The sequence below is a fragment of the Canis aureus genome, chromosome 20, assembly GCF_053574225.1.
Source record: "Canis aureus isolate CA01 chromosome 20, VMU_Caureus_v.1.0, whole genome shotgun sequence".
In the NCBI taxonomy this organism is placed as follows: domain Eukaryota; kingdom Metazoa; phylum Chordata; class Mammalia; order Carnivora; family Canidae; genus Canis; species Canis aureus.
In genome coordinates this window covers 38,294,713-38,311,275 of record NC_135630.1, presented here as the reverse complement: position 1 = coordinate 38,311,275, position 16,563 = coordinate 38,294,713, and the positions used below count along the sequence as shown (strand labels likewise).

At 45.2% G+C, this 16,563-nt stretch overlaps 1 long non-coding RNA gene across 10 annotated transcripts in view; it reads left to right on the top strand.

The window, feature by feature from the left end:
• LOC144291711 (uncharacterized) overlaps nucleotides 1-16,563 on the top strand; it is a 211,727-nt gene that overhangs the window by 39,084 nt on the left and 156,080 nt on the right. For 9 of the 10 annotated variants that reach the window (XR_013359110.1, XR_013359109.1, XR_013359111.1 and 6 more), the window contains one exon: nucleotides 2,703-2,938. This is a non-coding gene — a long non-coding RNA (uncharacterized LOC144291711). Of the gene's footprint in view, nucleotides 1-1,353; nucleotides 1,645-1,769; nucleotides 1,859-2,702; nucleotides 2,939-16,563 lie in introns of all 10 variants that reach the window. The other variant, XR_013359106.1, reaches the window with a different exon arrangement.

Here is a 16,563-nt window from a genome sequence, read left to right as displayed (position 1 = left end):
ATTCTCAGGGGAAAACTGAAGTGGAGATGGATGATGGAAAAGCAAGGTTATCACTGTCTTGTGGAGTTCTTTGCTTCTCACTGGTGCTCAAAAGATACTTGTTATGGTAATGATGGGTGGGGATAAGTCTAACACCCCTTGCATAGAGGTACCAGACCAACCAGTGGCTTCTCTGCCTGGACTGGAGGCTGCACACCATACTGTTGCCTTGGGGTTGGCGTGGCAGGCAGGCTGAGGGTTTTATGAACTCTACGCTTTGGCCAGACTTGCCTTTTCCTACATCTGTGTATTTGCTTCGTCATCTCTTCTACTTAGAATGGCCTTCCCACCCATTCCCACTATTTGGAATTATATCCCCCAATTTGTAAGATCCAATTTATGGTCATTTTTAATAAGATTTTATTTATTTAAGAGGCACAGAGAGAGAGAGAGAGACATAGGCAAAGGGAGAAGCAGGCACCCCATGGGGAGCCTGATTGGAACTTGATCCCAGGACTCCAGGATCACAACCTGAGCCAAAGACAGATGCTCAACTACTGAACCACCCAGGTGTCCCCATTTATGGTCATTTTAGTCAAAGGCAAACTTTTCTTCCTCCAGTCTTTATGGCCTTGCTGCTCAAAGTGTGGTCCAAGTGCCATCTGCAGCAGCGTCACCTGGGGACTTGTCAGAATCTTGGTCACTTCAGATCACTTGATCAGATCTCCCTATCAGAGTCTGCATTTTAACATGATTCCCAAGTGGTTTATAGCGACATTAAAATTTGAGCCACACCACTCCAGAGCAGTGGTCCTTACAGAGTGGTCCAAGGAACCACTTTCAGGGATCTGAGAAGTCAAGACTCTTTTCCACACTAAAACTTCTCAGCTTGCTCTTGGCACTGGGTTAGTGAGTATCTGGTGAGGCCTGCCTCTACTTCCTTATCCTTGAGAGAAAGCAGGAGTCCTGGGGTTTCTCCCTGGGCATCCAGCTCCATGGATTTCCTTTGTTGGCTCAGGCTTTGACACTGAGCCTTAGAATATCAATATTTGCAAAACACTTTGAAAATTAGGAAATCCTGGGATCCCTGGGTGGCGCAGCGGTTTAGCGCCTGCCTTTGGCCCAGGGCGCGATCCTGGAGACCCGGGATCGAATCCCACGTCGGGCTCCCGGTGCATGGAGCCTGCTTCTCCCTCTGCCTGTGTCTCTGCCTCTCTCTCTCTCTCTCTCTCTCACTGTGTGCCTATCATAAATAAATAAAATAAAAAATAAAAAAAAAGAAAATTAGGAAATCCTTTTGGGTAACTAAAAATAAAAAAAATTAGATTAATCCCCTGCCTCATCCTTTCATTTATGACACTTTTCACTCTGCAGCTCACACTGTCCACCTCTCTAGAGGCAGAGGAGGAATTCTTGTTCTCATTGGAAGAATAGTGACTGAGATGAAGAGGAGGTGTATGGCTTGCTAACATCACAGAAGGAGCCAGTGTCATCCAGGACTTGGCTCTCAAAGTGCCTAGACCAGACTTCTTATCACTGGGCTGTTGATCTCAGAATCCATACATGAGCCCAGTGGTGTCCTGGATGCCTTACCACCACGAACAGCTGAAACACCAAGTGGTGGTGAAGCCAGCCAGCCACTCGGGTACCAGAAACAGAGTGCAGGTGATGCAGATGTGGGCATCTCTGTGGGGGCTGAGGCTCATCCGCCTCTTCTGGAAATCTGTTCATCCATCCAGGGCTTTCTGTGTGCCCTACCTGTACTTAGGGATCTCAGTTCTTTCTTTCAGCTGTGGGAGGAAATTTGCACTCTTACCATTCTGACTCTGCATATAAGGAAATAAAGGCTTCCAGGGTAACTGGCTCAGAAATACAGCAGGTAAGTGGCAGATCTGCCACTTTGGAAGATCTGCCTGCTTCTGTGAAATCCCTCTGGCCCTCTTTCCTGATGGTCTGACTTTGCTAAGGGGTTAGATTTATGATCCCCATAATACCTGCTCAGTCTGATCCGGTCATTGAGAAGGGCTGTTCTAAGACCAGCTTTTGGAATCAGAACTCCTTGAGGCTGGACTGCAGTTTCCCCCACCTCTCCCCATACTCCTTCCCTCCTCCCCACTCTCCCCGCTTTCCCACTCTCTCCCCTTCCCCACCTTCCCCCTTCCTTCCTCCTCCTTTCCTCCCTCTTTCTTTCTCTTCTTCCTTACCTCCTGCTCCTTCTTTTCTCTCTGTCGCCCCCCTCATTCTCCCTCCTTCTACCTCTCTCACTCTTCCTTCTCCTCCTTAGAAGCTTCTGGAATCTTAGAAAGTGTTCTGTAAGAGGATGGAGTCTTCCTTTTCTAGGGTTAAAAGCATTGCCATTCCTGGTGCAGAGATGTTCTGGGTAAAAGCCCCTACCGCCCCCCACCATGCCTTCCCTGACACCCTCACCACAGAAATGGTGAGGAGCCTGATGCTCTGAGGATCTCCCAGCCCATAAAGGGCAGCCTCATCTTCCCATCCCACCCCCTGCCCCCCAGGCACTTGAAATCACACATTCTCAATCCACCAGGCTCTGTTTCTACGCCCCACTCCATCCAAGGCAAACTGTCCATTACCCAGTGTTAGGGACTCAGGTGGGGGGCCAGGAAGCTATGGAGAAACCAGCTCATTGAAATCCAGATAATCCCTAAACCTCATTTTCCCTATTGCATATGACTGCCTTTCTGCCCTGCCCCCTTTTACAGGATCGCCAAGAAGCCACCAGACCGCTTTGCCTGGCACTCCTTTTATCTTTCTGGCCTGAGGGGGCCATGGGCTAATGATCAGTGAAATCAGGAAAGGCCAAGAGGCCCAGCTAATCCACAAATTGGATCATCCACCCCTGAATAATCAAGAGTTGCTGGCACAAAAGTTGGTTTCTCTCTTTGATCATCAGCACACTCAAAACACACCTACATTTGCTTCTTGTGGGAGCCCTCTGGTGAGTTAAAGCCTGGTTCTGTTTGGCCAAATAAAATTCAGAGGTAGGACTAAAAGAATCCAGTGTCCCAGTATCCCAGGGGGACTGTTTCAATGTAATATCAGGGAGAAGATGGCAATGAAAAGAGGTTGTGTCAATTCACTAGATTTGATGGGCCAGTTCTACTTGGTGTGGGTGCTTTTTCATCAGGAGGAGAAGGAGTTTAATTATAGTAAACCTCGTCATGCTGTAGCTAATGTTATGTATCTTAACACTGGTGACATAGTGCAGTGATGTTGACACTCATAATTCAGGCATCCACTGCTTTAAGAAAACCCCATGTACAGTTATACTATATGTTGGCAAATTGAACTTCAATAAAAACAAAAACCACCCCCCCAAAAAAAAAGAAAACCCCATGTACAGAAACTATAATTCCGGGGAAGGAAAGAAATTAGGAAGCCATTACTTGTATTACAGGATGATTCTCTTTTTCTTAACTAAGGCTTTCTTTCAGCTTCTTTTAAATAGTAAGCATATCAGTGATTTTCAAGTGACTTAACTGCTAAAAATTGCATTTACCCATGAGGCGTCATAAATGAGTTCCTGTGCAACAAGCTCCTGTGTTAACAATTTTTAATGATCACAAAGAAACACTGTATTTGATCTCGGCAAAAATGCCGAATGTAGTAGGTGTCCCTTTCTCGGGCTGGGAAGTTCCCATGCACCATGGTATTATGAGGGTGGGTCCCAGAGCAAAGAAAAACCAAGAGTTTGGTTGAATTTTTAGGTCTCAGACAACTTTCTGACAAAGAAACATTTCTGTGTTGGGCCTTGGCAATGGCACCGGCTCTGGACTTCTCTTTGGAGTCAGATAGACAGGAGATTTAATTCTGACCTTGCTACTTACTGGCAACGTTATTTACTGTCCCTGAGTAACCCTCAGTTGCCGCCTCTATGTTCATATCCTGGTCAAGACACTCCAATATTCCTTTCTCACCCCCAAATAATATCCAGAAGCTTCATTATGGCCTACAGGAATCTGGCCACTGTCAACCTCTTTGATCTCTTGCTCACCCAGCTCTAACAGCTTGGACAAGCCACTCACTTCTGCTTTAGGACCTTTGCACATGCTCTTTCCAATCCAGGGAAACTATCCCCCTAGGCTTTGCAAGCCTCCCTCTCTGATTTCATTTAGGTCTTTGCTCAAATGTTATAAAAGGAAAGGACACAGCCTCAGGGAATTGATTCCCAGGCTCCTTCTACTTTCTCCTCCTCACAAGGGGCCACATGGCACCCAGTGCTTCCCCAGCAACAAACTACAGTGATGCAAGTGTGACACTTCGGTGCAGGGAAGCTGACGAGGAACTCAGCACCCATGACTTTCATTGGGTGCTGGTCACTCTACCAAGCACATACTAAAATTTCAGGCTTCCAAAGGAGAAAGCAAGTGTCCAGCATACACAATCTTGTTTCACAGGCTAGAGAGACTGATCTGCTCTTCTCTGTTAGGGAATGTTTTCTCTCCATGTAAGGAACTACTTACCAGCCAAGTTCCCAGCTGCCAGCCCAGGACCAGCCTCACAAGCAGGCCTTTTTAAGGATAGCAGTTTGGGATCTGCTATACTAACTCTCATATGATTATTAAGTGAAAAATGTCAAACTTTTTATTATGGAACATTCCAAACATATACACACAAAAAAGAAAATCATACAATGAACCTGCATGTATCCATCACCTGGCTGCTGTAGTTAACACACACCTAGTCTAACTCATCTGTGTCCCCACCCACTTCCCATCCCGCCCTGGATTATTTTGAAGCAAATCTCAGACATCATATTCTATCTGTAAGACTTTAGTCGGTATCTCTAAGCAATAAGAACTCTATGAAAATGGTCTGGAGTGCAAGCTGCCAGTTTGCAAACTCCACCCTAGCCCCATGCCAAGACGACTGGCCACCTTGCTGGACTGCTTCCCCAATCTACCACCAACATCACTAGCACCTTTGTGGCCTGGTGGTCAGAGCTGTGACGCCCGGAGCTGAATTTTAACAGGATATTTGCTCTGCAGGAGAATTCCAGTGGCTGTAACTGTGTGGAATATGGACTGCTTTGTCCTGATCATCTGCACTGGAGGGCAGTAGCAGGACCTGCTCCTACTTGAGCTGTTTCCAGGGAGGCCCACAAGAGGCTCTGTGTTTACAGAACCTGAGAAGTGACTCTGAGCCTCAGGAGAGTGAGGGAGAACAGGATACAGTGGCCACTTCCTGGGAACTAAAAGAGTTTATTTCTGCACAGTCCTGCTCTTGGTGCTGAGAGATTCAGCAAAGAGAGAGGAGAGCACTGGACAAGGAGTCAGGATTCCTGGGATGCTCTTCCTTGGCTGATCCCTGACTAGCTGAATGTCCTTGGCCAAGTCACTTTGCTTCTTTGGCTTTAGTTTTCTTGTTTGTACAAGATTAGGGTCTTCATTCACTCACCCATTCATACACTTCATTCATTCATTCATTCTACAAACAATATATGATATATACTAAGCTTGGCACTGTGGATATGAAGAAAAAGAAGTCTTTAAGAGACAATCCTTGGCCTCAAGGGGCTTGCATTCCAATATAGAGTGTGCATGCACACACTCACATATAGGCTATATTACAGGAATCATATATGACAAGCTCTGAAAAAGAAATGTAGCATATTGGGGAAGTTGAGAGGGGCAGAGTATTTATTGAGCTCCCACTACATACCAGCCCTGACTTCCTCAGATACCTTTACGGATATTGTTCTTCAAGCTTCACAGTGAACCTGCCAGGGACATACTGCTACTCCCAACTGTGTTTGTGTATGCAGGCTACCATAACAAATGCCTAAGCAACAGAAACTTACTTCCTTATGGTCCTGAAGGCTGGAAGTCCAAGATCAAGGGCTGTTTTTCTCCTAAATCCTCTATCCTTGGCTTGCAGATGGCCACCTTCTCGCTGTGTCTTCTCATGCCTTCCGTCTGTGTGTATGTCTGCATCTCATTTCCTCTTCTTATGGATGGACACCAGTCATGTTGGATATGACCTCATTTTACCCTCATCACTTCTGTAAAGGCTCTCTCTCTAAATACAATCGCATCCCGAAGTACTGGGGTTTGGGCTTCAACATACAAATTTAAGAGCACAATTCATCCTGTAGCACCACCCTCCCCCAGCAAATTGTAGAATGGACCACTGAATTTAATTGATGGCCTCCTAGGTAGGAGCTGGGGACCAGGCCAGACCTAACTTTTGGCAAGGCCAAATTCTTTACTACACACCTTTATTTCCTCTGTGCAAATCTTCCTTCCAGACACAGCTTCAAGCCTTTCTGCCTATAACATCTGAGCCCCCCTACATACCCTGTGTCCTCTCATATCCCCGGCACTGACCCTTCTTAATATGGCTTCCCAGACAGGAGTGGTGGCTAAGGACTTGGCCAGCTTTGAGACAGATACTTGAGCTCAAATTCAGACCCTGTTACTTACCAGTTGTGTGACTTGGGGAAAATTACTTAACCTTCAGGCGCTTCAATAAATGTTAGCTATTTTTGTTATTTTTGAGGGGTACTAAGCCCCATGTTATTTACAACTTATGTGGCGTTTGTATGATGGGCTGACTCTTAGTTTTGTGCTTTTTTACATGCCTTTACATCTTAATTTCTGTGTTGCAAACTCTTTGAGGGGAAGGACTTTAGCACTTTGAGGGCAGATACTAGGGCATTCAGGATACAGAGATGAATGGCACATTTTTATTCTACAGAAACTTCTGGTTTTCTGAGGGTGGTAGAGAAGGCAGATAGGTAGATTGATAATTATGGTACAATGCAATTTGTCTCAACATAGAGGTAAACTAAGTATGTTTTGGGGATCATAGGGGGAGGAGAATCTAGTTTGAGGCTTAGGGAGAGGGAGCTGGAGAAGGTCAGAAAGACTCCTTGATGAGGTGACACTTCAGCTGGACTCCTGTTACACTATTGTGATCACAAATCATTGATGTGTATTATAACCACCTGGAGCACTTGTTAAAAATATAGATATCAGGGTCCACCCAACCTACTGACTGAGTATACAGGGATGGGGCCCAATAATCTGCTTTTGCTTTCTGTTCTTTTAGTTTTTTGAACCTGCCTGACTTTTATAGGTATTTGTGTTTTTGAGTCCAGCAGAGAATACCAAGTTTGTTTTGATACTTGTCTTTGTCATTTGAGGTCAGTATAACAAAGTACCATAGACTGGGTGATTTATAAGCAACAGGCATTTATTTTTCACAATTGGGAGTTTAGAAGTTCAAGATCAGGGTGCCAGCATGGTTGAGTTCTGGTGAGAGGCCTCTTCTGGCTTTGCGGATGGCCAGCTTCTAGTGGTATCAGCATGATAGAGAGCAGAGAGAGGAAGCAGGCTTTCAGGCTTTCTTGTGACTCTTATAAGGGCTCCCCCATCATGGTTTCATTTAATCCTAATTACATCCCCAAAGCCCCACCTTCTAATACCATCACTTTTCAGGGTAGAATTTTAGCATATGAATTCTGGGGGGACACACTTACTCTATAGCATTACCGGTTAGCAAGTTCATCTCATTGTCTAAAGTAGACTATATTTGGCAAATTTAAACAAGGACCTCAACTTCTGCAAGAGTTCTTGGTAGGTGATAAGAGACATTAGTGACCAAGACTTACATGTAGAGAATGTGAACTGAAACATTTAGAAGCCAAGTGTGGAAGCTAAGATAAAGGACAGGACTGCTGCCGGAGAAGGATGCCATCAGGCACTGAGAGAGTGCAGGAGACCCATGTTCAAATCAATAAATCTGGGAGGTTAACTGGGGCCCTCTGCTGTAGGAAGGCGTATCTGGGGAGGGAATTGAGGTGAACAGTGCTGGATATCATTGTTCACCATAGCTAGGCATGTTATAACTTGGGACATGAAATATCTCTGGATTCAAATCCTACAAGGAGGAAATGAGTGCAGGATGTCCTCTTTCTGAACAAATAGGCCTTCATTTCTGTCCCTGGAATTAAGAAAATGGATAATAAATTCGTTAAAAACCAAGCAAGAATTAAAAGTTAATAATAATAGATCAGTATTGTTTTCTTTCGAAGAAAGTCTTCTGAGACTAAAAGCAGTTTGTTAGCCACCGAACTTATCAAACCCCTTCCTGTTGTAAATGGGCCCAGTAAGATGCAGGTGAAGTGTCTTGCTCAAGTCATTTGGCTCCTGCTTCCAGAGTCTGCACCAGAATTCAGGTTTGACACCTGTGTGGAGCTCTTGCTATAGTTCTTTGGGCCTCAGCTGCATGTGAGAATGACCCAGAGTGGGTTCAGATCTGTAGATGTGATGTAAAGATGCTTGTGAATCACACCATATCCTCAACATGGTAGGCAAAAATGTACAAATCCTCCACTTTTGCCTTCTGGAGAAATATTCATGAGATCACTTTATGAGGGGCAAGACATTTTACAGAGCTTCCCTAGGCATCCCTGCAGCCCATGCTAACCCAGGAATGAGTTCTCTCTGGTACCATAGTCCATCTTCCAAGAGTGCTAGGTCAATAGCTAAAATGGCCACGGAAAGGTCTGGGATGATGGTGGAACTGACAAACTTTTGGCTCTCACACACCTGCTCAAGTGATATGGGTCCTGGGGCCATGGAGGGGTGATGGTGATTGGTTAGGTTTTTGATCATGTTCTGCAGTGGTTGTTGCTAAAAGAAAAAGACTAGGAATTCAGAGACCCAGGACTTATGTCTGGCATGTCTCATGCTAACTTCATAATCTGGAACAAATGTCTTGACCTCTATGTATTAAGACAGCAAGTGCCTCAAGGCAAAGACTGAAGTTTATCTTAGCATGGAGCATAGTGCCCAGCATGTTGAACATTCAGAGTCCCAAAAGAGCTTGGCTTAGGGATGCTCTTGAGCTACTGTTTGCAGTGGAAATAATCCCCACTTTTGCTCTTCGAGAATTGTCTCTCCCAGTCCTAGCATGGTTGCTTTCCCTTTTCCTCACTAACTAACTACCCTCTCTCATTACCCCATCACTCAAGACACTTTCTCTCTCATCCATTTAGCTCTGTCCTTCTCTCCACTGAGGAGGGCGACTGCTTTATGAATGAAAGAAGCATAGGGTATAGGATGGAGGGAAGGGCTGTGTGGATTTCATCCAAGTATGCAGGATACTGATGGAAGAACATGGTAGGGGTAGGGTGAGCAGTGGTCCACCTGAGTATGTCCTGCATGCTCACTAATGGGTTGTGACTGGATGAAGGTGTGCATACTTTAGCCAGCAGGCTGCAGAATCACTCCACAATCATCTCTTCTGATGTACTAGGTACCTTGGAGCAAGGAATAGAACAATATTAGATACTTTCCCCTCCAAAGGAGTTCAGGCACAAACAGTGAGATACTCTAGAAGAGCTCTCTATCATAGAAAGTGATAGTATATGGAGAGGCTTAGTGTAGATCTAAAGTTGTCTTCCCTGAGTAGCTTTATGTGTGGTCACTTGTGGTTGGGGATGTAATGGTGAGCATACAGACATGGTATTGTTAGTGCTTGTGTAGGTGTGAGTTATTACCAAAAATAAATATGTGGAAAAGAAAAAGGTCATGCATAGACCAATGCTGAGATTGTGACATGAACCAAAGATCATGATTTTTCTAAATCTGTGCATTGAGGCTGGGCATGGCCTAGGTCACAAAGAGCCCCGAAGAATATATAAAAGAAGGTGGCTTTGAGAGCAACGAGGAGCCAGCTGTAAACTAGGAGTGACATGTTGGATTTGCACATTCTTGTCATCTTTTTTCTTTATAATTTTTTTTTAAGATAGATCATTGTGATCACATGCAGGGGAAGAATCAGGGGATCAGGACTGAATTCAGAAGCTGTTGTGGTAAGTTCCTAGCTAGTGCAGTGGCCATCAGGATGGAAGGAGGGAGACAGACTTGCAACCTGAGCAGGAGGATGGGCTTTAGCCGGGTCCTGTAACTCACTCGGTCTAGAGAGGCTGAACAGAGGGTAGTGTTCAAAGCTGACACCCAAGTTCTATTTGGTTTGGTTTGGTTTCATTGTTCCTTGAGTTTTTACTCCCAGTCCTAGCAGGAGTTATTGACAAAGACTCTAGTTTCCTATAAACCATGTTGACCAAAAAAAGATCTTGTTTCTCTAGGGGGTGGGGAAAGTATAAAATTCTGAATTGTCACTTGGAATATGGCTTGAGTGAGAGGAACTCAGCCACAGGCAAGCCTGTTCCCCGCATCCTGGAAGGAGCTTGGGACTTCCTAGGTCACCAGAGCTTTGGGGAAAGACCAGAGCTTCCATATCTTACACAGGCTCTAGGGTTTCATGGTAATTTAGGCTTCTTTCTCTGCTCTGAAGAGCTGCCTTTTCCCCAATGGGAAGAGAATGCTTCAGGTCTCGATGCTCCAGTCCCAGGACCCAGATGCAGGTTGTCTGCTCCCAGCTGAGGCCTCCTGGGCTGCCTGCCCCAGCCAGAACCAGCACTGTGTGCCCTGGACAGAAGCCTCATCCTCATCATTGTCCCGGAGCCCATGGAGGCCCCCACCTGAGTCTGTGGTCTGGTGGCTAGTGTGAAGGTAGAGATGCTGCTGTCAGGTGGAGGACAGGTGAGTATGTGGTACTGGCCATGGATGGAAAGGAAAGTGAATGTGCAGCTTTCAAGACTCCAGCTCACTGAGGACCACTCAGGCCCTTGGGAAATAGATCTGCCTCCCTAGATGCCACCTGGCAAAAGCAGAATCTTTTCATGATGTCTCAGTTAATGTGGCCACTACCGGGAGTCAAGCCTTGCTTGGTGAAGGGATAGATTTTAAAGCCACTGTCTGAGCTAGAAAAAAAACAGGAGAGGCCATATTAATAGAGAACATCTATGGAGCACTGACTCTGTGTCAGGCAGCATGCTAAGAAATCAGTAGGTAAAATTATACTTCATTTTCATGAGAATGCTTTATATTATTGCCATTTTACAGATGAGAAAACCAAGGCTCTGCAAGTTAAGCCACTTGTTTAAGACCACAAAGATTACATATGGTTGTGGTGGCTTTGAAATGTGCGAACTTGCCTGGGTTAAGGGAATCCTCAAAGTTCTTGTTCTTGTATACGAGTTAAGGTGGGAGCTGCAAGACAGAATCTTGTGGGAGATTTATGGGTGGAAAGGAAGCAGCAGCCCTTTAGCTCACACACATTATCCCTGACCTGCTGTCTCCTCGTTGCTGTGAAGCCTGCATCCACTTCACCATCTCCTGACTCCTTTAGCTTTCCTAACTCCTCAGCCAGGTGTGCATTTAGGTTGTCATAAAGGACTCTGGGTTCTGCAAGACACTCACTCACTCAGGTCAGAGGAAAAGTAGAGCTGACATAGGTTTGAGTCCATCCTGTAGACTCTGGCATATAGTTGTGGGTTCCACCTTATTCTTCCTCTCCATATTCCCTTCTCAACTGCCTGCCCTACAGATGTCAAGCTCCAATACCGGATGCAAAGACACATCTAAGAGAGAAAGCTCCCACAATTGTGCAGGGCAATTTCTCTGTAAAAAAAAAAATCCTTTATGTAAGGATTTAGGGTCACATAAGCATCTATGGTGTGCCTATACATGTGTGTGTTTGGATACCTATACACACATGCATATCCTACAGGTACATGTATATAGAGAAATATCTTCTAGTGGTTCTGCTTCTCTGGTTGAACCTTGACAAAATAATGCCGCCAGGATCTGATTTTGGGTAGTTTTACTGCAGGACCCGCATGCGCACTCAACCTCTCAGATTACATGGCAGTTGGTGGGAGGTGGGTTCCGCTTTGGACAGGTGGAGATTGAGGTGCCCGTGGGCTGTTTGGGTGGGCGAGTCACAGGCTGTTGGAGGTGCCTAAGAAGCCTCCTGTGCAGTGGATGATCAGGGAAGGGGGAATCCATGTGGGCTGGCTGGAATTGGAAACAAGTTTTATGGTGGTAAGACCTGATTTAAGTCTCAAAGGTAGACAGGGGCTGGTTAACCTGATGGGAGGAGGTGGGCACTGTAGATGGGAAAACAGCAAGAGAATGGACTGTGGGAGGAGTGTACAGGATCTGACATGATCAGCCTGGAGAGTCTAGGAAAGATGTATTGATTATATGGCCATTGTGATCTATACAGGTTTGTGAATTGTATCTCCTCAAGGATGTGGTGGGCTTTAGGCATTGTGTATTGCACCTGGTAGAGTAAATTTCTAGTTTAATTAAATTAACGCTGCCTCAAACATTTTGTGAGCACCTACTATATGGCAGCATTGTGTTCAATATAAATATGAATAAAACATGAATTGTGTCCTAGAGAAATCTGTGTTCAGATTATAGATAGTGAACATATTTTTGTTAGGAATGAATGGAAATCTTGGGCTAATAATCTTGGGCTGGCTGTGGATTCCTGATTCCCTTTTGGGCTAACTGTGTGGATGAAATGATGAAACTCAGGTTAGTCTATTCACACACCCGTCCCCTCTCATCATTCATCCAAAGCTGGCTTGCTCTACTTACCTACCTACCTCTCTTTCATCTCTCTCTGCCTATTAATCATCGGTTGTGTCTTCTTTTGTTAAATGGGAGCAAGATCTGAGCATCCTACAGAACTAGTCGTATGCAAAATCATAATTAAAAGAAGTAGATAAGAAGAAAGTGGGGAGAAACATATGTTGGAGCGACAGGGACTGGCTCAGTATTTCAACTGAGCATGGGATTTGGGGCCAGGCTTAATAAAAACTAAGACGAAAAGAAGAAAGACAAGGATGTATGTTTGGTTGTCCAGTCAGAGATGTCTGAACAGAGAAGGAATGCAAGCAGGAAGCTGGATCTTCCCCAGCAATGGGTAGAAAGAGAATTTATTGTGTCGGGGCTGTGTAGGGACACCAGGGAGCATAATGGCCACAGTCTTTCCCTGCAGTTCTATAACGGCAGGTAAATGTTCCTCAAATGTTTCTCCTATCGACCCTCTATAAAGGCTAAGGGCATAACATTAAATCTTTTTCAGCACAGGCTTTTCTGTGGTCAACTAAGATAATAACGTCCACCACATTACATTCTGATGATCACACTCAGAACATGGACTGAGCCTAGGGTACTGAAAGGGCTGGTTAGCTGGCTTCAGGCTCTGTCATATTGTGTTTATTTCTAGAGAGCCTTTGGCTCACAGTCTTCAGTCTCCCTACCAGAAAGGTCTCTTTATCTCTTAAATACCTTGTCACCGACTCAGAACTTGCTCAGTTTTGGGGGTGAGAGAGCTGGACCCTCGGCCAGCCTGCCGTCCTCCCTTTCCCAAAGCCAGGAGCTAAAACACTGTGCCAAGAAGGTCTCTCAGCTTAAAAAGAATTATGACAACCACACCTTTCCCCACACTGTGGAATAACTTGGGAGGCCCTTGGAGAATGGTGCCTAGAGTTATAGTGTCCGGAGCTGGCATATTTCCACTGGCTTATTTGCAGTGGGGCTGATCCAGGGCATGGCCAGTTACCAGGTGGGCGCCTGCAGCTCCTCTGTGTCCAGTATGTGACAGTATCAGCTGTACTGGTCCCCAGAATTTATCCCACCTCAGGGCCAACCCTTGGAGAAGCGAGGTCAGCCCCGAGGGCCTCCTGGAATCGTGAATGGTGAAGCAAGTGCTCCTGGCATGAAGGTCATGTGGCCATTTTCCCCCAGAAGAGCCATTGAGCACCTGCTAGATAAAGCATCTGAGTTGCTGGAGTGTGTCTCAAGGAGGCAGCTGGCAGGAGAAGGAACACAGAAAGGGGAAAAGGAATGACAGAGATGGGCCTGGGCCTTGAGGATTATTCAGAGAGGTCTAGAGAAGGCTGGATTCTATCTAAAATGATATGACACAGCAAAAACAAGCAGACCACCTAATTATAAGTGCACAGCTGTGTGCCTCAGACTGCCTATGTGACTTTGAGCAAATCATGGAACCTCTATGCTCTCAGGTTCCTCATCTTTATGAAGCAGGAAAAGCAATAAATCTGCAGCTTTACTGGATGGGAATGAGAGAAAGAGAAAGACCACATGTATGAAAATACAGTGGAGCAGGGGGCAGCCTGTGTGGCTCAGCGGTTTAGTTCCTCCTTCAGCCCAGGATGTGATTGATCCTAGAGACCCAGGATCGAGTCCCATGTCAGGCTCCCAGCATGGAGCCTGCTTCTCCCTCTGCCTGTGTCTCTGCCTCTCTCTCTCTCTCTGTCTCTCTGTCTCTCTGTGTGTGTGTCTCTCACAAATAAATAAAATCTTAAAAAAAAAAACACAATGGAAAATAAAAACGAGTCACATGGAATTGCAAGTTGATACTATCATCAGCATAATAACTACTGATTTTAAAACAGTACCTGCGAAATAAAAGGCCGTGGCTTCCGGATAAGACCTGGCTGGTAATGCCAGGCTGAGCCTGGAAGTCCACTCCAATGAGGTGGCATTCCCCTGCCCTTTCTCCCCAAAAGGTTCTATCAGACAATTGCTTCTTCCACCAGCCTTTACTTGTGCCTCTCTAGACTTCCACACACACAGTATCCCACCCTCATGTTTAGGGGGGCAGCACGCAAGTCACCTTCTTGTCAGGTGGCTGGCTACTGCTCCTACATATAGTGGGGGGTCACAGCCCCTGGGATACTGGTCCAAGAAATCCCTCCCTGCTGGTCCGAGAAATCCCTCTTGTCTCTGCTCAGCTCTCCTTTTCACTTCAGTGTACAAGACATTCCCTTTTACCATCAACACTAAAATTAATATAGTATAATGATGTATTAATAGCATATAGTAATATATAATAACATACAGTATATCAATATGCTATATTTATATGTATATATATATTACGTCTATGATATCCATAGTATATATATATATGTTACATATTATGTTGCTATGCAGTACAATTTCTTATTCCATTTTCAGAAAACCTCACTGAGACAGGTATTATTATTATTATTATTATTATTATTATTATTATTTACCTCCATTTTACATATGAGAAAACTGAGAGCCAGAGTGGTTTAGGTAATTTGCCCAAAGCTCTTCATGTAGGAAATTGTGAAACCATGATCCTGACTTGGAGACTTCTCTTTTAGCCACTGTTCTTTACTGATTTCCCACTGGTTCTCATAATTTGGTAATAATAGATTATGTACCTTTGTAGTAATATTTTTCATTGGTATTCACTGCTGTTTGGTGATGAAATAGTTGGGGCAAGCTGTGTACGTGTGTGTGTGCGTGCATCTGATTATCTGTCACTTTCTTGGAGGCAGGAACCAAGTCTTGGGACAATAGATTGGGGACTCTCTCTAAGGGCCATGTGTGCCTACATAAGGCTGGACTCTGGGTAGACAATACGTAAGGCAACAACGTAAAAGAACCTGCAGGAGTGGTCATGGAAACATTCACTGATCACCCTGAGCCTTCAGCTCTGTTGTTTTACTCACTGATCCTCAGGGTCTTTCTGCAGCTTCTTAAGAGTTTGGCAGTTGCTCTGTTGGAGGCAACTGTGAAGTATGCAGCATTGAAAAAAGATGGTGAAAGACACGTTAGCATCTAATTGAAAAGATTGCCTTTTGTGACAAGAGAACTGAATGCCGGTTGAAAAAAACAAGAGTTGGTGTGTGTGTGTGTGTGTGTGAGCATGGACATCTAAAACTTAGATTTTGCATTGATAGCCATTTCCCACTGTTTTCATTGTGAGTTTCCTTTCCTATGTCTCTCTGGGCCAATCTGTGTGTCTTAGCTTTCTCCAGTGAAGACAGAAAAAATGCTTCTTTCCCCTTCATGTGGTTATTACACCTGACAGATAAAAAGCACTTTATGGGCAGTGAGTATTTTATAAACCATCCCTCCAAAAAAAAAAAAATGATAGAAAGCTCCTTCTCCCCATCCTAGCCAACCAAGGAACAGAAATATGGGTGGAGTGTGATCCCCTCCTTTCCAGGTGCAATTTCTGTGCTCATCTCCCCCAACTGCCCGACCCCACTGCCTTGCCTCGGTCCTAGCCCCTTTGCCCCTGCACCAGTGGTCTGCCATACTTGCCTGATTGCTCAACTTCTGGTTCCCACCTCTCAAACCCATCCTATAGTCCTGAGTCAAAATAGTCTGCTCGTAGCACAGCTCTGTTTATGGCTTTTCCTTTACCACTTTCCCTGTTTCCCCATCACACACTGAATAAGGCACGAGCCCCTACCACAGGCCCTAAGGCCCTCCCCAGGGAGGCCTCCAATTTTCCTTTTAGGATTTCTCCCCATGATTTCTCTTCTGTGATCCAAACAGACCCCAGACATGTTCAACAAATATTTTGGGGAACTTAGCAGATGTCAGGAATTGTGCGGGGGTCACATACAAAACAAGTTTAAAAGTGACTTGAATTGGCTTCAACTCAAGTCACTTGGCTCTAGGGGGGCAACTACATGACATGATGTTCTGGCTGCTGCTATAGTAGACGTATGGCCAGGATACTGGAGGGACACTGAGGAAGAGCCAGCCTGGAGCAATCAGAGAGGGCTTTCTGGAGGGGAAGACATATCAGTTAGTCTTTTAAGAAATCATCATTTACTGTATCCCAAGCAGAGCTCTCTGCCTCCTCGTCACACATGCATTTTCTCTTAGATTGAATGACCTTGCC